Source organism: Typopeltis vanoorti, chromosome 5 (genome assembly GCF_054136105.1).
Source record: "Typopeltis vanoorti isolate ZY-2024b chromosome 5, IOZ_Tvanoo_1.0, whole genome shotgun sequence".
Lineage (NCBI taxonomy): Eukaryota > Metazoa > Arthropoda > Arachnida > Uropygi > Thelyphonidae > Typopeltis > Typopeltis vanoorti.
In genome coordinates this window covers 45,711,266-45,731,161 of record NC_143553.1, presented here as the reverse complement: position 1 = coordinate 45,731,161, position 19,896 = coordinate 45,711,266, and the positions used below count along the sequence as shown (strand labels likewise).

Genomic DNA, 19,896 nt, shown 5'->3' with positions numbered 1-19,896 from the left:
GAAATATGCTACATGGAACATTAGAAGCATAACACATAAAGAAGAATTGGATAAAATTTTAAATGATGAAAATATAGAAATTGCAGTTCTTACAGAAACAAAAAAGAAACTTAAAGGAACAAAAGAAACAGCTAACCACAATATCACATATAGTGGAGTGGACAAACAAATACATGCAAAAGCTGATGTAATGATTTGGATCCATAAATCAATTAAAGCAAAAATAACTCATTATACATACTGGAATGAAAGAATATTAGAAGTGCGATTAAAATTAAATAAAGAAAATTTAACAGTTGTTGGAGTGTATTACTATTATTACTATTACTATTATTACGGGCAACTCCAGGGAGTCATTAGACTCATCGAGGGAGGCCCCAAATCATGTTCATCACAAGTATACCCCTCAAGAAGGAAAAGAAGAAGAAAATGATTACTTTTACAAAGAGTTACAAGGAATATATGAAAAATTAAATAAAACAGACCATATAATTATAGCCGGAGATTTTAATGCCGGAATAGGAATGAAAAACATTAACAATAATATACAAAAATTTGGAGAACCAACAGTAAACAAAAATGGAAAGCGACTCATTGATTATACAATATATAATAACTTAAAAATGATGAATACATTTTACAAACAAAAATATACATAGTGTGCAAGAGGACAAAAATCAATACTAGACTACTTTATAGCAAATGAAAAAGCAGGAAACCTCTTCTTAGCTGTTAAAGTCAGAAGAGGGCTAGAAATCAGCACAGTTCACTCTTTAGTGCAGGCAAATCTAAGATTTCCACCAAACAAAAAATACAAAAAAATAAACAAACTAGAGAAACAAAATCTAATTACAAAGTAAGACTACCAAATGATTCAAGTATAAGAAATTTATACCAACAGAGGATTAATAACTACTTAGAAAAAATACAAGAAAATGAAGACATTGAGAAAGAATGGAATAATATAAAAGAAATTATCGCATCAGCAGCATATGAAAGTCTAGGAACACATAAAAATATCATAAAAATAATAATTGAAAATATTTTAAAAGATGGCTAAGTAGCAAAAAACAAGAAGATGAAATTGAATATAAAAAAGATGAGCAATTGCCAAAAGAGAAACCAGAAAGAGACAGAGCTGGGAAAAATTTATATCATATCTAGAAAATGACATATTCAAAATAAGACACAGTGCGTATAAAATATTGAAACACATGAATGCAGATATAAAAGAAACTGCAAATATAAATTGTGAAATTGATGTAAAAGAATTCTTAGATTACTTTACAGATCTTTGGACGGATAATGCTGGCATCAAAAAAAAAAAAAAAATTATACCAGAAACTTACAAAATACGTTAAATGATATGATAACAATGAAAGAATTAAAGGACAACCTAAATAAAATAAAAATTGCAAATGAGCAGAAGAAGATGGGATAAACTCTGAACTGTATAAATTTGCTGGAAAAAAATTTCATCAGAGATTACTAAAAATTTTTAAATAAAATATATACAAATGGACAAATACCAATAGAATGGAATACAAGCATAGTAATACCTATATTTAAAAAAGGGGATAAAACAAAATCTGGTAACTACAGAGGTATTAGTTTATTGAATACATGCTACAAAATATATAGCAGAATACTTAATGAAAAACTAAAAACATACAGTGAAAAAATATTATTAGAATGTCAAAATGGATTTAAAAAAGGACGCTCTACAACGGATGCAGCTCTCTATTTAAAACTACTTATAGAAAAAAGAAGAGAATTAATTTTTTAATTAATTTGGAAACTCATCTTTCGTTTATAGATTACGAAAAAGCATTTGACAAAGTAAAAAGATATATACTGCTTGATATATTACAAAGAATAAATATACCTAATATTTTACTACATGCAATATTGAATATATATAAAGATAATGAAAGAAAAAATAAAAATAAATGAAAAGTTTTCTGAACAACAATCCATAAACCAAGGAATAAGATAAGGATTCCCTCTGTCTCTAACACTTTTCAATATTTACATTAATGAAATATTAATACAGTGGAACACGTTAAGCAATCAAGGTATAGACATTTCCTGGAATAACAAAATAAATACACTATTATTGATCAGGTAATAATATCAGATAAGGAAGACAATTTACAAAGAGCAATATATAATTTAAACGTTATAGTCGAACAGTTTGGAATGAAAATTTCCATAGATAAAACTAAAACAATGGCATTTTGTGGACTAACTCCAACTAGCAGCAAAATAGTTATTAATAATAAAATAATAGAACAGATAAATACTTTCAGTTATCTTGGATGTGAAATATCATATGAAGGAGAAAAAGACAAAATTAAAAACTTCAAATTTTTACAGATTATAGGCCTGATAAATAGAACACTCAACCCAAATATAGTACAAAAAGAAACACGCTCGAAAACATGCAATACTTTAGCAGTGCCCACATTATTATATGGCAGTGAAATTTGGGCAATAAACAAACAAGATAAACAAAGAATAAAAACAAGTGAAATGAGATTTATGAGAAGAACTGCAAAATACACATTACTAGATCAAAAAGGAACGAAGACATTTTAAAAGAACTAAAAACAAAATCAGTAGAAGAAAAAAAATCTAAACAATTATAAACAAAAATGGATTGAACATGTAAACCGAATGGCCAACACCCGACATCCTAAACAAATACTAAAATAAGCCAATTGGAAAGAGAAGGCAGGGTAGACCTCAAAAAAGAATATTGGATGGATAATGAGACCGGAACAGACCAATATGGTCTATACCCGTAATTAGTGTTATGATGATGAAAAGAAGAGAATTTCAAAAAGAAACGCACGTGTCCTTTATTGATTATGAAAAGTCTTTGATAAAATTAGTAGACAATTTTTTTTTTTAAATATTAACCGATTTAAATATACTCAACGAACTTTTACAGTCCATTCAAGAAATATATACAGGAAATAAAATAGCAGTTAAATTAGAACACATCTCAGAATGGAAAGATATATATCAAGAGGAGTACGACAAGGATGTACCCTCTCACCTCTGCTTTTCAATATATATAAGTAAAATTATAACAATCTGGAAACAGCATTACTCATTTGGTATACAAATAACTCCACAAATGAACTACTATTTGCAGATGATCAAATAGTATTAGCTACATCAGAAGATGATTTACAGAGATCATTAAATAATATCTCAAAACAGTATAATATGATAATATCTAAAGAAAAACAAAAATAATGGCATTCAAAGGAGAAAACCTAATAAGAAGTAAAATAGTGATAGATAATAACATATTAGAACACGTAAATACTTTCAGGTACTTGGGATATGATTTATCATACGAAGAAGAAAGAGACAGACACTAAAATAAACTTTGTCAAAGTAAATGGCATAATAAATAATATATTTTAGCCATCCCTAGTACAAGAACACACTGGAATCAGACTATATAATGTCTTGTCAAAACGAATTCTACTATACGGAAGCGAAACATGGACCATAAAAAGGAAAGATGAAAAACGAATTCAAACAGCAGAAATGAAGTTCCAAGTGGGACCACAAAACAAATGAAGAAATTTCACAATCCCTGAAAATAAAACCAATTAATTACTACATAAGACAGTATAAACAAAAATGGAAAGAACATTATAAAATATACAGAAAATATTATACAAATATAAAATAAATGGAAAAAAAAGAATCGGAAGACCAAGGAAGAGATGGCCGAGACCAGAACAGGTCACCTGGCCTAAAATCCATGTAAAGTAGAAGAAACGTTGAGTTGGTAGCACATTCAAAAGGGATGTGTTTTCCGGCCTGTTTGAATTTTGTGGAAGATTAAAAAAATTCCAGAACTTTGCGTCCTTTATCGGATTCGAATCGAGATTTTAAGAAGTCTTCAATATTTCAAATGAAACAATTTAAGATTATTTTTTTAATGTGGCAGCGGCATATGAGTAATTATAACTTGTAACAGGTACTTTATCAATAGATATAGTAAGACGGTTTTTTTTCATGTTAAGGAATCTTCATTTCAGCAGCGAAAGTCATGCTGCTGAAATGAAGCTTCAGTTTAGCAACATGACCTTCGCGATACCTTAATGACCAGTTTAGCAGCATGACTTTCGCGATACCTACTGATATTAACTTATCTCGTGCGGTCTCAGCGACATCATTAATGCACCGCGTCTCTTTTGCTTAAATATTTAGTGGTTATTGCACAAATAATGTAAATTGTAGATTATATACGCATCGGACAATTATCTGCTTCACATAGTTTATAATTAAGTTTATTAGATGTTTATATGATCTACGTTTCATTCAACTTTGCATGCAAGTTGCAGATTCCAATGAATACATTGCTTGCAACAAAGTCCATGCGAAAAATACAGAAATGGTACGAAGCAAACGAAAACCAGGTGCCTTCATGATACGGCATCCTTGTAGAGAGATCTTTATCACCGCATTTGAATCTAAAGGTCATTCTAACTTATGTTCTGTAGGCCGATTTATATATTTTCATTCATGACGTACGCTTCTGCCCTACTGTTTCGTCTCGTAGCAAACAATTTAAATACTAAAATCGGGACAGTTGAAACCAAAACTAAGATCTATCTACAAACTTACAAGCTCTGAAATGAATCTAATCTCAATGAATAATTATTCAAGTGAGAAATTTTGTGAGTGAAAACATCTAAAATTAAACCTTAAAAATAAAACCTCTAAAACTAAACATTAAGATTTTACTAACAAATATAAAAACAAGGGAGAGATGAATGGTCAATAATTGATGAAAATGAAAATAAAATTGCGCACCTGTAGAACTGAAAGTTATATTAAGAAGTATTGGGTTATAAACAAGATAAGAGCTTGATAACTGTACGGAGTTGTACGACGAATTCTGAAAGACGAGATTAGCGCAACACCTTTAGCTCACCTGCACATTCATGCACTTTCAATGATTATCTATGAAATGCACTCCCTATTGTGTATATCTGTTCAGTTTCCTCTCTGCGTCTCTTCAAAATACTCCAGTGATCGTTGTTTGGCTGAATTCGCATCTGCAATTCCACTCTCCTCGAAACCCATTACAACTCGAGCAGCAATAATCCCGTGCCAATTCTCAGTCTAACTTTGAATATCTCTCAGTCACCATTCATCCCTATGCCACTTACGCTGCGTGGAATAAGCCTCCTCTTCAAGTTCCAGACGGTATAAGCAACAGCAGTTGTTCAAAATGAATGTTTAAAATGTTAGATCTAAATTCAAGCTGCTTTATGTATGGCGAGATATTTTGTATATGCACAATTAATATCATTCCTCTACCGCCTACCTTGTATGAAAAACTGTAAAAGAAACACGCAAACTAAAATAATGAAAGCTTAACTAATGATTAGTTAAATCAATTATGAATGCTTCGGTAGGTTACCCTTAAAATCCCCATTGTATACCGGAAACAACAAAGACGTATTATGATTGATGTCCACTTACAAGTTTTCTCCTAAATTTCACTTGTGTATAGCGTGCTCTCCACCTTGTTAGCATGTCAATATTCCGAATAGTGCAGTCAGAAGAATCGCGCGCCCTTTGTTTGAAAAGACGTATTCGAAACGCTGTAGAGTCACTGTTTATTAGTGCTATTCAAGTCAAGATGAGTTAACTGTTTTCCATTGGGATTGCAAATGTTCTTTTTTTTTCCACAAAGCAGAGATACTAAAAGAAAAAATGTTTTGAGATCATAATTGTTAGGAATGCTAAGTCTGTTAATGTAACAGTCTGAATACAGACCTAAAGCAATCCTCATTATTAAAAATTCATGGCATATCTTCAGTCTTAATAGTGAAATCCACAACATTCTGATGCAATGTATCCCACAAAGTCATATTCCTTTAGGAGCATCAAACGAACTGTTTGATGCTCCTAAAGGAATGCTCCTAAAGGCTGTTTTTATTATTAATAAAAACAGCCTGCAGAAGGAATTCCACACTCTGTCCATAAATTAACGTGGATGACAGTAGTCGTTTAAGCCGATTTTGCTATTTTCATCTTACGACAGAATTATTGTTCAAGTGACAAAAAGACGTGTCAGGAAAGAGTTCCATCTTTTCTAGATATTACAAGCTAAGAAACTTCTGGATTTAATGTACAGATGGGCTGCACTCCATCATCGAGGACTGAATCCAATCCCTAGTAAATTAGACTTGCGGGGGAAAAAGCAGAATTCGACAACTATGGCAGATTCTATTATTTCTGAGTGATGAGATCCACGTACATGTAACGAATGTATTTCGCTTCTTTCCACATGTCGGTGAGCACATCGATCGTCCCCTTGGTATACTATTAACTCTAAGTGGACACCGTAATGTGCAAGTAGCGGCTTGTTTAACCTTCAGATAGAGCAGAGTTACGAAACTTAATGTTAGGCAGTTAATGGGCAAACTCCGGCTGTTTTGGGGGTAGCTTATTTTAAATAAGGGACATTTCTATGAAGACGCACATTTCGCCAGCCACGATAATGCCTTCTATTGCGACATCATAGAAAGGAGAACATTATCGTGTGCTACAGTGAAGGATAGTTAATACGAATAAGATCAAGTGGCAAATATATAGCGAGGGTTGAAGGCACGTGACGATCTCCCTTTGATAAAAGCAAAATCTTATACACATACACACAGTTTCATTTTCAACTACGGAATTTTCTGTTCATCTCATCAATATGGCTTAAGTAAATTTTAAGCTTCACAAGCAGATAGAAAATCTCACGCGTGCGCACACAGTCTTGAGTTGGACAGGGTGTTGACCAGTGGCTGCTCTAATTCTTACATGATTAGAAAATGGAGGAATGGTAGAGGGTAGTTAAGTAAAACATGCCCATGAAAATACCCATAGAAAAAGCCTAATGCAGAAACAGAGCGCCTATAGGAAAAGTGACTGAGGGGAGTTTGTGAGAGAGGAGGGGGTCACCTATTAAGCAGATCATCCTCTTCTTTATATCGTCAAGAATACGTACAGAAATGAGATTTGAAAGATGCTATGTCATGCAGTAGGCAATTACATTTAGTTTATACTTTTCTATTTATTCTTTTAAAATTTTCTCCCACTTGGAGACACGAAATTCCATCGCAGTAGGTACACGCTATAGAAGGAAAAAATTGACACATTTATTTATTGGATCTCATGAAAGCAAACGACGCATCTGTAATGAATAAAAAAGTTGTTTCAGTCGACTATATACATTATGATATATGGTCAGTTCACTTGGTTCTGTTTTCCAATAAAGAGCAAAGCTAACTTACCCATCTAGCAGTTTCTTTATTCATAACACGATCATCATTAGCATTTCAGAAAAACAGAGTCTTAGCACTTGATCTATATTTGCAGCACAATCAATGTATTGTGCTGCAAATATAGCATCGCGACCAAATAAAAAAAACAATGACAAATACTTTCTGTATCTTGGATAATGGGTTTGTAAACGGCCTTTGCTATTTTCCTGCATGGATAATTGGTGGTAAGTCCTATTAGCGAATCAGGAATTTCATTTTTTATCATCCCTCAACATCGCGTTTATGAGCCATTTGGTCTCGTGGATGGCATGCAATATTCTGTAAATTACAACTTGGTTGTTTAACCTCATTACACAGCAGTCGCTTGTTAGGAGTTGCCTAGAAACAGTAATGGTTTTCGTTATCGGTGTTAACATACAGGTTGTCAACTTCTTTGACGCTGACCGGTAGCAATTATTTTAATCAAAGTTGTCTAGGAAAAAAAAAAACCTGTTAGGTCTTGCTAAGGTATTAAATGAAGAAATAGCAGACTACCACATTTGTCAGTTTGCATGAAATATTAATTCCACGTGAAAAATGAATCTTGAGAGATGTCTGAGCATAAACAGAAGATATAATTGGGAGCTGTTAGCGGGAGAGCCATACTTCAGTTATTTGCATCAGCAGTTTTATAATTGCTTGGCTAATTATCTAGATGAGACCATTTATTAGTTGCGTAGCAACGAGCTGGACCGTAACAAGGAGTGGAAGATCACCTTACAAGATGGTAATAGGTTCTCCTAAAATTAGAAATGCTTTCAACCGAAGATGATCCAAAGCTATGAATGCGAAGTGCGATTTATATAAAAAAATATTACACCAAAAAGAGTTCAAAAATAAGAATTAAGATGCACTGCAAACGCACTGGAATTATAGCGGTTGTTTCTTGCTTGCGCTACAAGAGCTAAGGGATGTAGGTGGTACAAGCCTGATAGGTTTATTGAAATTTTATTTATTTATTTATGGTACGCTTCGGGAAACATTAGAAATTCTTTTAGGGATTCTGCATTCTCTGGAGAAGGACTGCAATAAAATTTGTGCTTCAAAACAAAATTTTGTAAACATTTAATACATAATATTTTGAAACGAAGATGGGTCTCCTGTTTTTCGGTCGATTACGGTGCGATGTCAGTTCTACGGCCCAGTCCGTTGCCTAGCCGAAAGCAGCTATCATAAAATTGGTCAATAAGAGGAAGGTTATGCAACTAGTCAGCAACAATGATTCAAGTTGCATTCAGATGTTGGTGCACGCGATGTTATTGTTAAGCACATTTTAGAGACGGAACATGGAACTTTTAGAAGTCACTAAAGTCTTCCACTTAAGCAGATTTATGGTCTCACACTTAGTACAGTAACGAGGGTATGAAGCGCCTGTGGCAAGTGTCTAACTTGCACCCTCTAACCCCAAAAATGACAAAAATTTAAATGTACAAGTTAAATTTTACTAAATGCAATATGTTAAACACTTACTATGAACCCCATCAAAATGAGTTGCAGAATTTGTGTCTCTAAAGTGGCGCATTACAGAAATTTAAAAATACAATACAAAATAGCGGACTTTTATATCTATTTATTTATTTTATTTTTTTACGTTTTGGGCCCCAAACCTAGTTGCACCCGTGGCGGGCGCCTCTTTCGCTACGCCCTCGTTACGGCACTGCTCACACTTAAGGATATTCACAAATTATCCATGCGTTCAGAGATTCGAACACAAATCCTTTTAGAGGAAGGGTGGAAACGCTATGTGGTTTTTGTTGTATTTGTAACTGTCAAATGTCACTCGATTTCTGTAGGTGCGATGATCATGTTTTAATTTCACTATCGAAGTTAGTCTACAATGACAAATTACAGTCATCCCTCGACTTAGGTCTGGGTTCCGTTCCATCCGGCAGTACGTAAGTCGATACATTACATCAACAGAGTTATAGGGGTTAGGGACTTAACTGTAATAAGTATACTATTATTTTAATTAGTGTTTGAAGGGAGAAACATGACCTTGAACTTGGTGAAGTTCACCGCTATAAGACGGATGACCTGGAGCATTATCCAGAATTAATAAAATTTTAAATTCCACATTTTCTTTCACACAATAGCTTTTTATTTCACTCGCATAACAGCTGATTAACGCATCCACAAACAATTTTTGAGTCCTCCACGACTTCTTATTTCTCCAGTAATGAACTGAAAGTGTATGCTTCCTAATGTTTTTGATGGCTCGTGAATTTTCACTTGCCATATTACAAATGGCTTCAATTTATATCCAGTCACATTAGCCCATAACGGAATCATAACACGGTCTTTAAGAGCTTTGAAACCAGGCATAGATTTTAGCTTTTTTGTGGATGAATGTCCGCTCGGTCATTTTTTTCTGAAACAGGGACGTCTCATCCATATTAAATATTTGCCGTGGCAAATAATTTTCCTCCGTAATAATTTTATCCAATTTTTCGACAGACTCCTTGGCAGCCTTCTCAGCACTTGCAGATTCCCATACATTTTCACATTATGCAGCGCAAAACGTTGCTTGAATCTCACGAACCAACTGGAGGAAGCGTTGAATTCGTAGTCATAATCGGGTTCTGCTTTCTCCTTCAACATGTTGAAGAGACTTAGTACGGTAGCGGTTACGGTCGCAGCGCTAAGGACTATGCGCTTTTGGTTCAAGTCCTCTATCCATGATGCAAGTAGCTTTTCCATATCACCGATAAGACCTTGTCGTTGTTTCGTCAGTAATCGTCGATTTAATGGAAGCAGATCCTTTTACAGCGTCTACGATTTTATCCTTATTTTTCAAAATGGTCGTCACTGTAGAACGAGACCATCCGAACTTGCAACTTCGTTTCAAGATCAATTGCTCGCCTCTTTTTCTGCGATTCTTCGCTAGGTTTTTTGATTGTGCGTGTAGGGGCTATGCGAAATATTTAACGATAATGACCCAAATAACCCATTTCTCAAACACAAAATCAACAGAGGAATTGTTGAAGACACGTTCAGACGGCTGAGGAAGGTTGCCGCTGAAATCGCTGTTACCACTGTGCATGCTTTACCTTACGCTCGCTTGCGTCTTGTTCGAGTGTATAGCCGAAAATGTTATTTATTCCCTTATGGGTTCACGGACGTAACTCGAGCGGACGTAAGATGAGAGATGACTGTATTTCATTTCACTTTTTACTGCGCATGACTGTGAGCCCATAATGAGTCACCACGTGATAGATTCAATCTAAACAAGGGGGGGGGGGGCACGAATATCTGTAAACTGATCTGATAATCAAACCTTCCATAAACAAGCGACACATACTTGCTAGAATCGATATGTTTACTATTTCCAGAAGACTTTTATTTCGCTTTTTTTTTTTTTTTGAGCCCTACTCAGTGGTTTACAACTTTCCTAGGAGTATTCTGATGTCATTTAGTGTACTTTACTGAAAAAATTCGGAAGTTTTATATAATGGAGTAGCGTTTTTCTATTATGCTTTTTAAGTTGTTACTTACCATTCTAACTTATAAGGTATTTAAGTTGCAATGATTACACAGTCCAATACAATTTTTGCTGACTTTTATATGAGACTTGTTTTTTTACTAATTTGGGTACGCTGATTTCAAATATCAAACCCATTTTTCTCTATCACGTCAGGTTTTTCCTCTATGGCATTTAGGTGATGAAAAGTAGGCGATGACAACTGCCTAAAACAAATGAATGCTATATGCGTCATAGCGGACAAAGAACGATCGAAATCAGTCAATCGATCGTGAAAGTATGATGAGCGCTTATAACGTTTCAACAAAGTCTCTGTTTTTTTTTTTTTTTTTGTCTTGTTAATTGCATGTTAGTCGGCTGTGAAGAAAATACATCATGTCTACTACTCGAAATTGTGTCAATAGTATAGATTCCTTCTGCTACATTTGTGGCAGCTTTACTGTTCCTCAGTCAAAGGATAAAAATATCACAAATAAAAACTATGGAAGATCGGTACCAAGGAAGATGGGATTCTCACATGATGGCCGACTGCTGTTGGAGTATTCAAAGGGATTGCCAAAGCAGAACACACAGCAGAAATTGCTACAAACAAACATTTATTCCCTGAAACTCATGTGTAAGTAAAATTGTTATTTTTTTATAAATATTCTTGTAATTTTTAATGAATATTGTTAAGTAGTTATGTATCTAATTATCGGCCTCTCTCGCATTCAAAGCGCCAGTACGTGTCGTTGCAGGTTCTTACGCATTTATTCGTTTACTAACAAGCGAGAGCGGTGAGCGCTCCGATTCTGATCTGCGCACCGCTTTGAATAATAGGCTATATCTTCGGGAATTTTTCGAATTTCTTGATAAAAAGTTAGGAACAGGTTTTTAAAAGTACATACTTTCAGAAAATAATATTAAAAAAATCGATTTTTTTTGATCCTCTAAATAGTACTGCCTCCTTAAAACTATCAAAAACTTACAAATTAGCAAAAAGAAAATGCCATGGAGGAAAAACCTGACGGGATAAAGAAAAATGGGTTTGATATTTGAAATCAGCGCACCCAAATTAGTAAAAAACAAGTGTCAGATCATAATCAGCAGAAATTTTTTTTTTTTTTTTTTTTGGCCAGTGTTATCAACTGAATTAATTTCGTTATTCTTATAGAAATATCAACAACAATGCAGGAACGATATAAAGCACTACGTACCAATTCTTTACCACGAAAAAATTCACCCACTCTGTTGTTTTTTTTATATAAATAGGAATTAATCAAACTACTATTATACAATACAGGCAGGTCGAAAATGCAGTATTTAATCTGAACGAACGCAAGTGAATTATTCTCGATGTTCTGCACTGTAATCTGCATAGTATTATTATCTGTACGTTTCAGACGTGTACATTTTTACATTAGTATGGGTGTGATCCTCTGAACCAATTGCACAGCAGTAGAAAGAAAATGAACTGTTTGCGTGTAGGGATGCGAAATGGTAGGAAATAAAGTAGAAAAGTGTTAGGTGAGCACACACGGAGCTGTTGAAACAAATAGTTTTTCGGCAACAGGTGACAGTAATGATAATAAACACGAGAAAGAGCGATAGGGTTGAGGATGCACTTGGTTTTTTTTTTAAAGATGTTCTCTTAGAGAAAAAAATGTATTTCATCTTCAATCATTCAACGGCGTTAAATATAGAAAAAAAATCAAATTTTAAATTTAGATTTAAAAATAACAATTTTCCAATTAACTTTTGTGATGGCAAAATGGTTAACGCTAATAAAGTTGATTTCCAGATCAAGAATGAGAATATTCTTAGTAAAGAAATATTATCTGCACTTATAGGTAAAAAGAAAATTAATATAAAAATGTGGAAACTTTTAATAAAGTATGTAAATTACTAAAATAAATAAATTTAAATTAGTTATTAAATAATTTCTCTACTCAAATACTTTCACACCTTTTAATTTTTTATATAATTAATGTACTTATAATCTCACTGAACCTATTCTTTAAAATGCTTTCATGGCTGTTGATCAAAATGGATTATTAATAAAAGTTGAAAACCAAATAAAACGAAATTGAAATTCATAGAGAAGTCCATTTTTCGATTAGGACTTACCTTTTATCCAGGAACCGTCAACATACTCACGTATTCTCATAACGAACATTCTGTTTTTGCTTAAATCTGCAGCACATATCCAGTAACTGTGTGGCCGAAGAAGTAAGAACGAAGAGACAGCTTGCTATCAGCACTCCCAGTTGCTTTACCCCTCCCCTTGCCTGCAACCCTTTGGCTAGCAGTACATATTGGCCTTGACAACTTATTATCTCTCTCTCTACGTCACTTCCTCAGGTCGCCATTTTATATCAGTCCCTTCGTCTGTTCTTTCCCAGCTCATCTACTTAGACCTCAATCAAAGGCGAAGCGAACAGTACATTCGGAAAGAAGGGCACGTGTTTGAAGAGCTGGGCAAACTACAGCGAAAATGAAACGCGTCGTCATACGGACGGCGACAAGAAAGAGTATCGGCAATTCAAAACTTAGTTCAAGTACTTGAAAACAGTTCGCTAAGTACTTGCGATAAATAAATAGAAAGGGAATATTTGGAAAGGAGAAATAATGCGTTCCGGATAACACTATACGACGGAAAGTGTGCATAATGAACAGATTCCGTGACAGTTTAATATTCCCGAATGGTAGCTACACTGTACTAGACGATCAAAGCAACTTTCGTCCGTATTGATTCACGTGGTAGCATGTTTAGTTGAACAACCCATCATGTGTGAGAGATTGGGAAAGCAGGCACGCGGACAGATGAGTTCCACTTCCATCAGCCATTACAAGACGGGAAAAATGAAAGAATATACTGAAATATCAGAAGTAGCGAACAGTGAAAAAGGTGCTGATAAATGAACACGCGCACACAAATAGTTTGAAGGTTAGATAGAAAAACAAAACGTTAGCCTCTAGATGCGTAAGATGTCCACATGAAACTGAGTTGTTTCATCATCAAAAACTGAGCTCACTTCTACATTAATCAATCGTACTTCTCAGATTTTAAAAGTAATTGATTCATGTAGAAGTAAGCTCAGCTTTTGGTGATGAAAAAACTCGGTTTCTGAGAAAAACCTTTTCACATCTGCGTGAAATTGGCTAATTCCCATTGACTGGTTAATAAATGTTCTTTACGTTCTAGACAGAATTCGAACCCATTTCTTTCCAGCCAAAGGATGTGGTCCATACCGAGTGATCTAGGAAAGGTCACTAACCTAACCTAAACTTTCTAATTCTACGTGTCCGAATTTTGAATTAAAATAGCACAAGGAAAGAAACTTATCTTCGTTTCCTGAACGGCAATAACAGATTTTGTAAATATATATATATATATATATATATATATATATAACACTTTCAACAGGGGGGGGGGAGGTTGTTGATCGGTTGACCGTGAGATGCGGTGATTACCTACCCTTGGAGGGTAATGGATGGCAATGCTGTAGCCAATGAAGTTCTCACTGAGGCTCTTGCTATTGCTGTTACCCTCCTGCCATGATCAGAGCTTTAATAGCTCAATAACACCTTATCCCTACACTGTCCTCTACAGATAACGGGGAAGATGAAAAGCATTCTTGCTTCGCCCCTTTAAGCCAGTCCTTATTAGGACTATTTAAATCTTTCAATTGTGATAGTCATTTTCCTCTGTTGTTGACTCGCAACGTTCAAATATGTGCTTTTCGATTGAATTGTGATTGAAAGATGTCTGGCCGTGGTCAATCAAAATATTTAAAGGTAAACTTTCTTCGTTTTGTGACTACGGGATCTCTTTTTGCTGGCAGATCATTGATTTGATTTGATTTACGGGATTTCACATTTAGGTTCTAGGACCAGCTTTTTAAATTTTGATAACTTGATAGACATAGACATGGAAAACTGATAGACGAGACAAAATTTGAGGACGTTTATCGGGAATTTATCCGCATGGGTGAGGTGCTAAGTAGTAGGTGGCCGGGAAAAGTAAAACTCTATGACACTCTTCCCCTTATAATTGTCACAGACGAGAATCTGGAAAACGTGGAGGCAGTAGACATCGGACAGCGAAGCTCGGGGCAGTCACTAGATCCTGACGATGCACAAATATCCCAAAAATAATGCCCACCATATATTGGATACAGCTGCCACAGAGAAAGAAATTCAAACCGTTAAAACAAAAAAAATGAAAATTTCCGTTACTAGAGAATCGTCCAAAACAGTAGAAATAGAGATTGATATTAATACAGACTCTAAAGAAAGAATACCCCCAGTCATCCTAAGGGATAAAAATCATCGAACATCAGTTGTTACTTCACTCCGAACTCTAGAAATATCATTTACGAAAGCCACTAATACAGAAGAAGGAATTCGCATCCAGCCAAAAACTTCCATCGATTACAGCCAACTAACAAAATTTCTGGATAATAGCGACCTTCCCTACCACACATTTGCACTCAATAGTGAAAAGTACCTTAAAGTTGTGCTCAGAGGGGTAACAGAGGCCATTACAACAGATGAAGTACAAGCAGATCTCCAAAACAAAGGCTTCAGACCTACAAAAGTCAGCCGAATGTAGAGCTGATAAAACCCCATATCCTCTAATATTGGTAGAGATCAGCAAAGACCAGAAACACACATACGATCTTCAGACTATTTGTGATTTAGTAATAAAGACTGAATCGCTAAAACATAAACAAACAAACAAAACAAAAACTACGCAATGTCATCGTTGTCAAAAGTTTGGCCACTGACAACGCTACTGCAAAGCAGATTACCGATGTGTTAAATGTGGTGGCAAACACGCAACAAATGAAAGCCAAAAACCCTGCACACAACCAGCAAAGTGTGCAAATTGCGGAGGCCCACACCCCGAAAACTATAGGGGCTGCATAGCATTTCCTCAAAACCAAAAGACTCAACTCCAAACCAGCACATCCTCCCATCAAACCACAGTCTCCACAACGGACAGAAGGACGTATGCTGAAGTAACAAGACCAACCTACCTAAAAGACCCAAAGCCAAACCAAACCAGTCACAGTAAACCAAAAAACCTATTCTACAGAACATAACAAGCCACATAGGAGAAATGCTTGCTGAACTCCAGCAAATCAATCCAACTCAAGAAGCCAAGGATATTATCTTGAGACACACTCAATCACTGCTTGTTGAAATCCTTAATGAATAAGGTTAATAGAAAACCTAAATCATTACAGATTGTCAGCTAGAACGCAAATTGACTATCCAACAAAATGCAGGAACTACAGGAGTTTGCAGTAGAAACCCAAGCAGATATCATCCTTATAAATGAATCACACCTTCGTCCAAGTGACAAGTTCAGAATCAATAATTATAGCACTTACCGTACATACAGATCCTATGCAAGAGGAGGAGGCACCGTCATCTTTGTCAAAAGAAACATAAAGCATAATACAATAGCCGAACCCCAAACAGAACACATAGATCACAGGAATAGAAATACATATGGCAAACACAAGCAGTATCAGGATATTCGCTGCCTACAACCCCCCCCCCCCCCCAAAATAGAAAACTCCTAGATTCAGATCTGGATGAAATACTAAACACAAGTAAAGCAGTAATCGTAGCTGGCGACTTTAATGCCAAACATTCCACATGGAACAGCAGAAACTCAAATATCAACGGCAGACTATGACAATAACAGGACCCACCCACCCACACATACACACACTACGGAGCAACAAGTCGTCCAGATGTACTTGATATAGCAATACTAAAAAACATTGCGCATAGCTATCAAATACAAGCAGTTAACGACTTAAGTTCTTATCACAACCCCACCATTTTGCAACTAGGAACCATATAAGATTTAACGGAAAACACCACCATCTTTATAAATTGGAAACAACTACCCTCAGCTTTCCAGAAAAAACCTTGGCCCAGTACTACATATAACAACCACCAAAGATAGAAAAAGCAGTGAAAACCTTTGAAAATTACTAACAGCAATTACAATTACTAACAGCTATATCACAGGGAAAAAATATAACCAAGTGTGCACCACCAAATAAACTCCCAGAGGACATAAAACGTCTTATCCGTAAGGAAAACAGATTAAGAAGACAATACCACAGAACAATGGATCCCGCAGATAAGCAGTCAGTTAACAGAGCAACAAACTAGGTTCAGTGTGCTCTAAAACACCAACCACCGAAACCAACTTTGGAATAGTAAAATACATCACCTAAACACAGAGGATCAGTTATTGTGGAGAATGATCAGATCACTTCATTCGAAGAGTTACAAACTTCCTCCAATTCAAGGTGAATATAGAGTCGCCTACAATGATGAGGAAAAAGCAGAAGAATTTGCAGACAGCTTAGAAAGACAATGCAGCCCCAATTATACCAATATAGATGTAAATGTCATAAGAAAAATCCACAGACAAGTGCGTAAAATTACTAAACGCCTCATTCCAATTCAACAACAAACCAGTGTCACCAACAGAAATATATGAGATCATAAGAAAACTAAACAACAAAAAGGGTCTGGATGGAATAACGAACAAAGCGCTCAAACTATTCCCCCGCGAAGGGGTTATGCATCTGGTAGCCGTCACTAATGTCATCCTTCGGATAAATTATTTTCCAGAACGATGGAAGCTTGAGGATCTCTTCCTAATTCCAAAAGCTGGGAAAATTACACAATTTCCTCAGAATTATAGACCGATCAGCCTTCTATCACGTGTAGGCAAGATAGCCGAATGCGCTACACTCACACGAATTCAAGAGGCAACAGATAACAACCACGTCATACAAGACAAGCATTTCGGCTTTAGGAAATATCACTCCACAACGCTTCAAATTTACAGAGTCGTTGAATACATCACACAAGGATTCGAATGGCACCAACATTCTGGCGCAGTCTTCCTGGATATAACACAAGCATTTGATAGAATATGGCATTATGGTCTTATTTTTATTAGACCATAATGCCATATGGGACTCCAACTACACTAAGTTGGAATCCCATTACCACTAGTTCTACTTATCAAATCATATCTGAATAACAGAAAATTTAAAATAAAACTCAATGGAATCAGATCCACAGAGTGGAGAGTCACGGCTGGAGTCCATCAAGTCTCTCTGCTTTCCCCCCTACTCTTCTCCATATACATAGCAGATTTTCCCAAGTTGTCTCCATCCATCACCGCTCTCTATACCGATGACACAATTATCATAGCCAGATCCCTCCGTCTACATCTAGCCTCAAACAAGCTACAGAGAGCAATCCACGAATTAGGGAATTGGTATAAAAAATGGCGTATCGCAATCAAGCCAGGAAAAAGCTCTGCAGTACTTTTCACTATACGTAAAGCAGAACCGAACACAAGCATACAAATGTTTGGAAAAGTCATCCCTTGGCACAACTCTACCAGGTATATAGGAGTTCATCCGGATAAGCATCTAAATTTCAAGACACACATAAATAGTGTCCCCACCAAAACATGTCAGACGATTGCACAGCTATATCCACTTTTGAATAGAAACAGCTTCCTAAACATAAACAACAAAATTCTCCTCTACAAATCAGTGATGAGATCTCAGATAACTTACGCCTCACCAACTTGGGGACACACGTCTAAACAGAACATCCACAGATTGCAAACAATCCAGAACAAATGCCTAAGAATGGCATTTAACGCCCCTTGGTTCATCAGAAACATCCAGTTACACCAAGACGCCAACCTTCCAGATATCAAGACCTACATGACAGGCATTGCAGAAAAATTCTTCACAATCACAGATAATCACCCAAATCAATTAATTCGACATGCAGCGGACTACAAACCCTCAGATCGTTTCAAATATAAAAAAACCGAAATCCTCCATCGCAAGAGAAAGCTAATACAGCTTACAATGCTCACAATGAGCGGGTAAATTACCCACAATAATCACCTCACACACACACAAACTAAGATCAGATGAAGAGTCAAGGACTCGGTCTATCTCCCAAAGAAGTTCCAGGTTCCAAACAATACAATTTTTATTGCCTTGCTATTAACTTTTAAGTCAACGGAATTCGTCTATTATACCTGCTTCTATAGTTAAATATGACGTACTTAAAATTTAAAGCTTGTGCCAACTAATTAGAATATTAACTGTTCCTTAGCTAAAATATTAAAGACTCTTGTCAGGTATGTCTATTATTAATTTTGTGTGTAGGAAGTACGGTACTAGAATAGTTCCTTATCATTGCTGGAATAGCGCACAGTAACCATTCAAAGTGTATCTCAGACTAATCCTATGTTATTCCTTAATGAGCAAATAGTTAGGAAGAAACATTTTATAGAATGAGTGAAATATCTTGAACCTATAGATGATTTATATAGTTCGCCCACCGTTTGTAGGTCCCTGCTTCGCGTCTTTCCAAGAATAGTCGATTCATGCTGAAGGGGAGAAAGAAATGAAGGACGTCCGAATTGGTCGCCAACACGCGAAATCACGTGCTTTATAGGTAAAATTTTCCAACTGTTATACAAGCAACATAATTAACTACAATAATCATAAAAGAGAAGTTAATTTTCCGACCGGTAATAATAAACAACTCATCCCACTATACGGAATGATAACCCTATTATCGGAATGGATTCTCCTTTTTCCGAGATGCGCAGAAGTGTCGAAGGATCTCTAATCGGTGGGCGAACTATACCTTTTTGAAGTTTTGCAGGATTCATGATCTAATCTTTTTTTTTTTTTTTTTTTTTTTTTTTGCAAAGTAGCTTCAAGACCACCGCGATGCGCTGGTCTTGAAGATGCGCTCGAAAAGCCAGCAGCTCTATGATGAGATGCTGGCGTGGTGACAATGGGAAGTTTTATCCCTTGTCGCCAGCACCATTCAACGTATACGCAAGACGCTCAAAAAAGTTGATGGGATCTGTGATATCACAACCTTCATGTTAATTCATTTAGCACATACGGGAGGAAAAAGGAGATTGGCTTTTCTAATCACGGCGAGAGTCTTCTATTAAAAATAAGATAGTGAAGTAAATACTTGCCATTCTGTAAAATA

General features: G+C 35.7%; 1 protein-coding gene across 1 annotated transcript in view; it reads right to left on the bottom strand.

Annotated features, from left to right (window-relative positions):
• Positions 1 to 13,061, bottom strand: part of LOC150106353 (complexin-like) — a 258,334-nt gene extending 245,273 nt beyond the window's left edge. Inside the window, exon 1 of the mRNA XM_090393092.1 lies at positions 12,937 to 13,061. The gene's annotated coding sequence lies outside the window, so the exon portion shown is untranslated. The remainder of the gene's footprint in view (positions 1 to 12,936) is intronic.
• Positions 13,062 to 19,896: the final 6,835 nt, after the last annotated feature.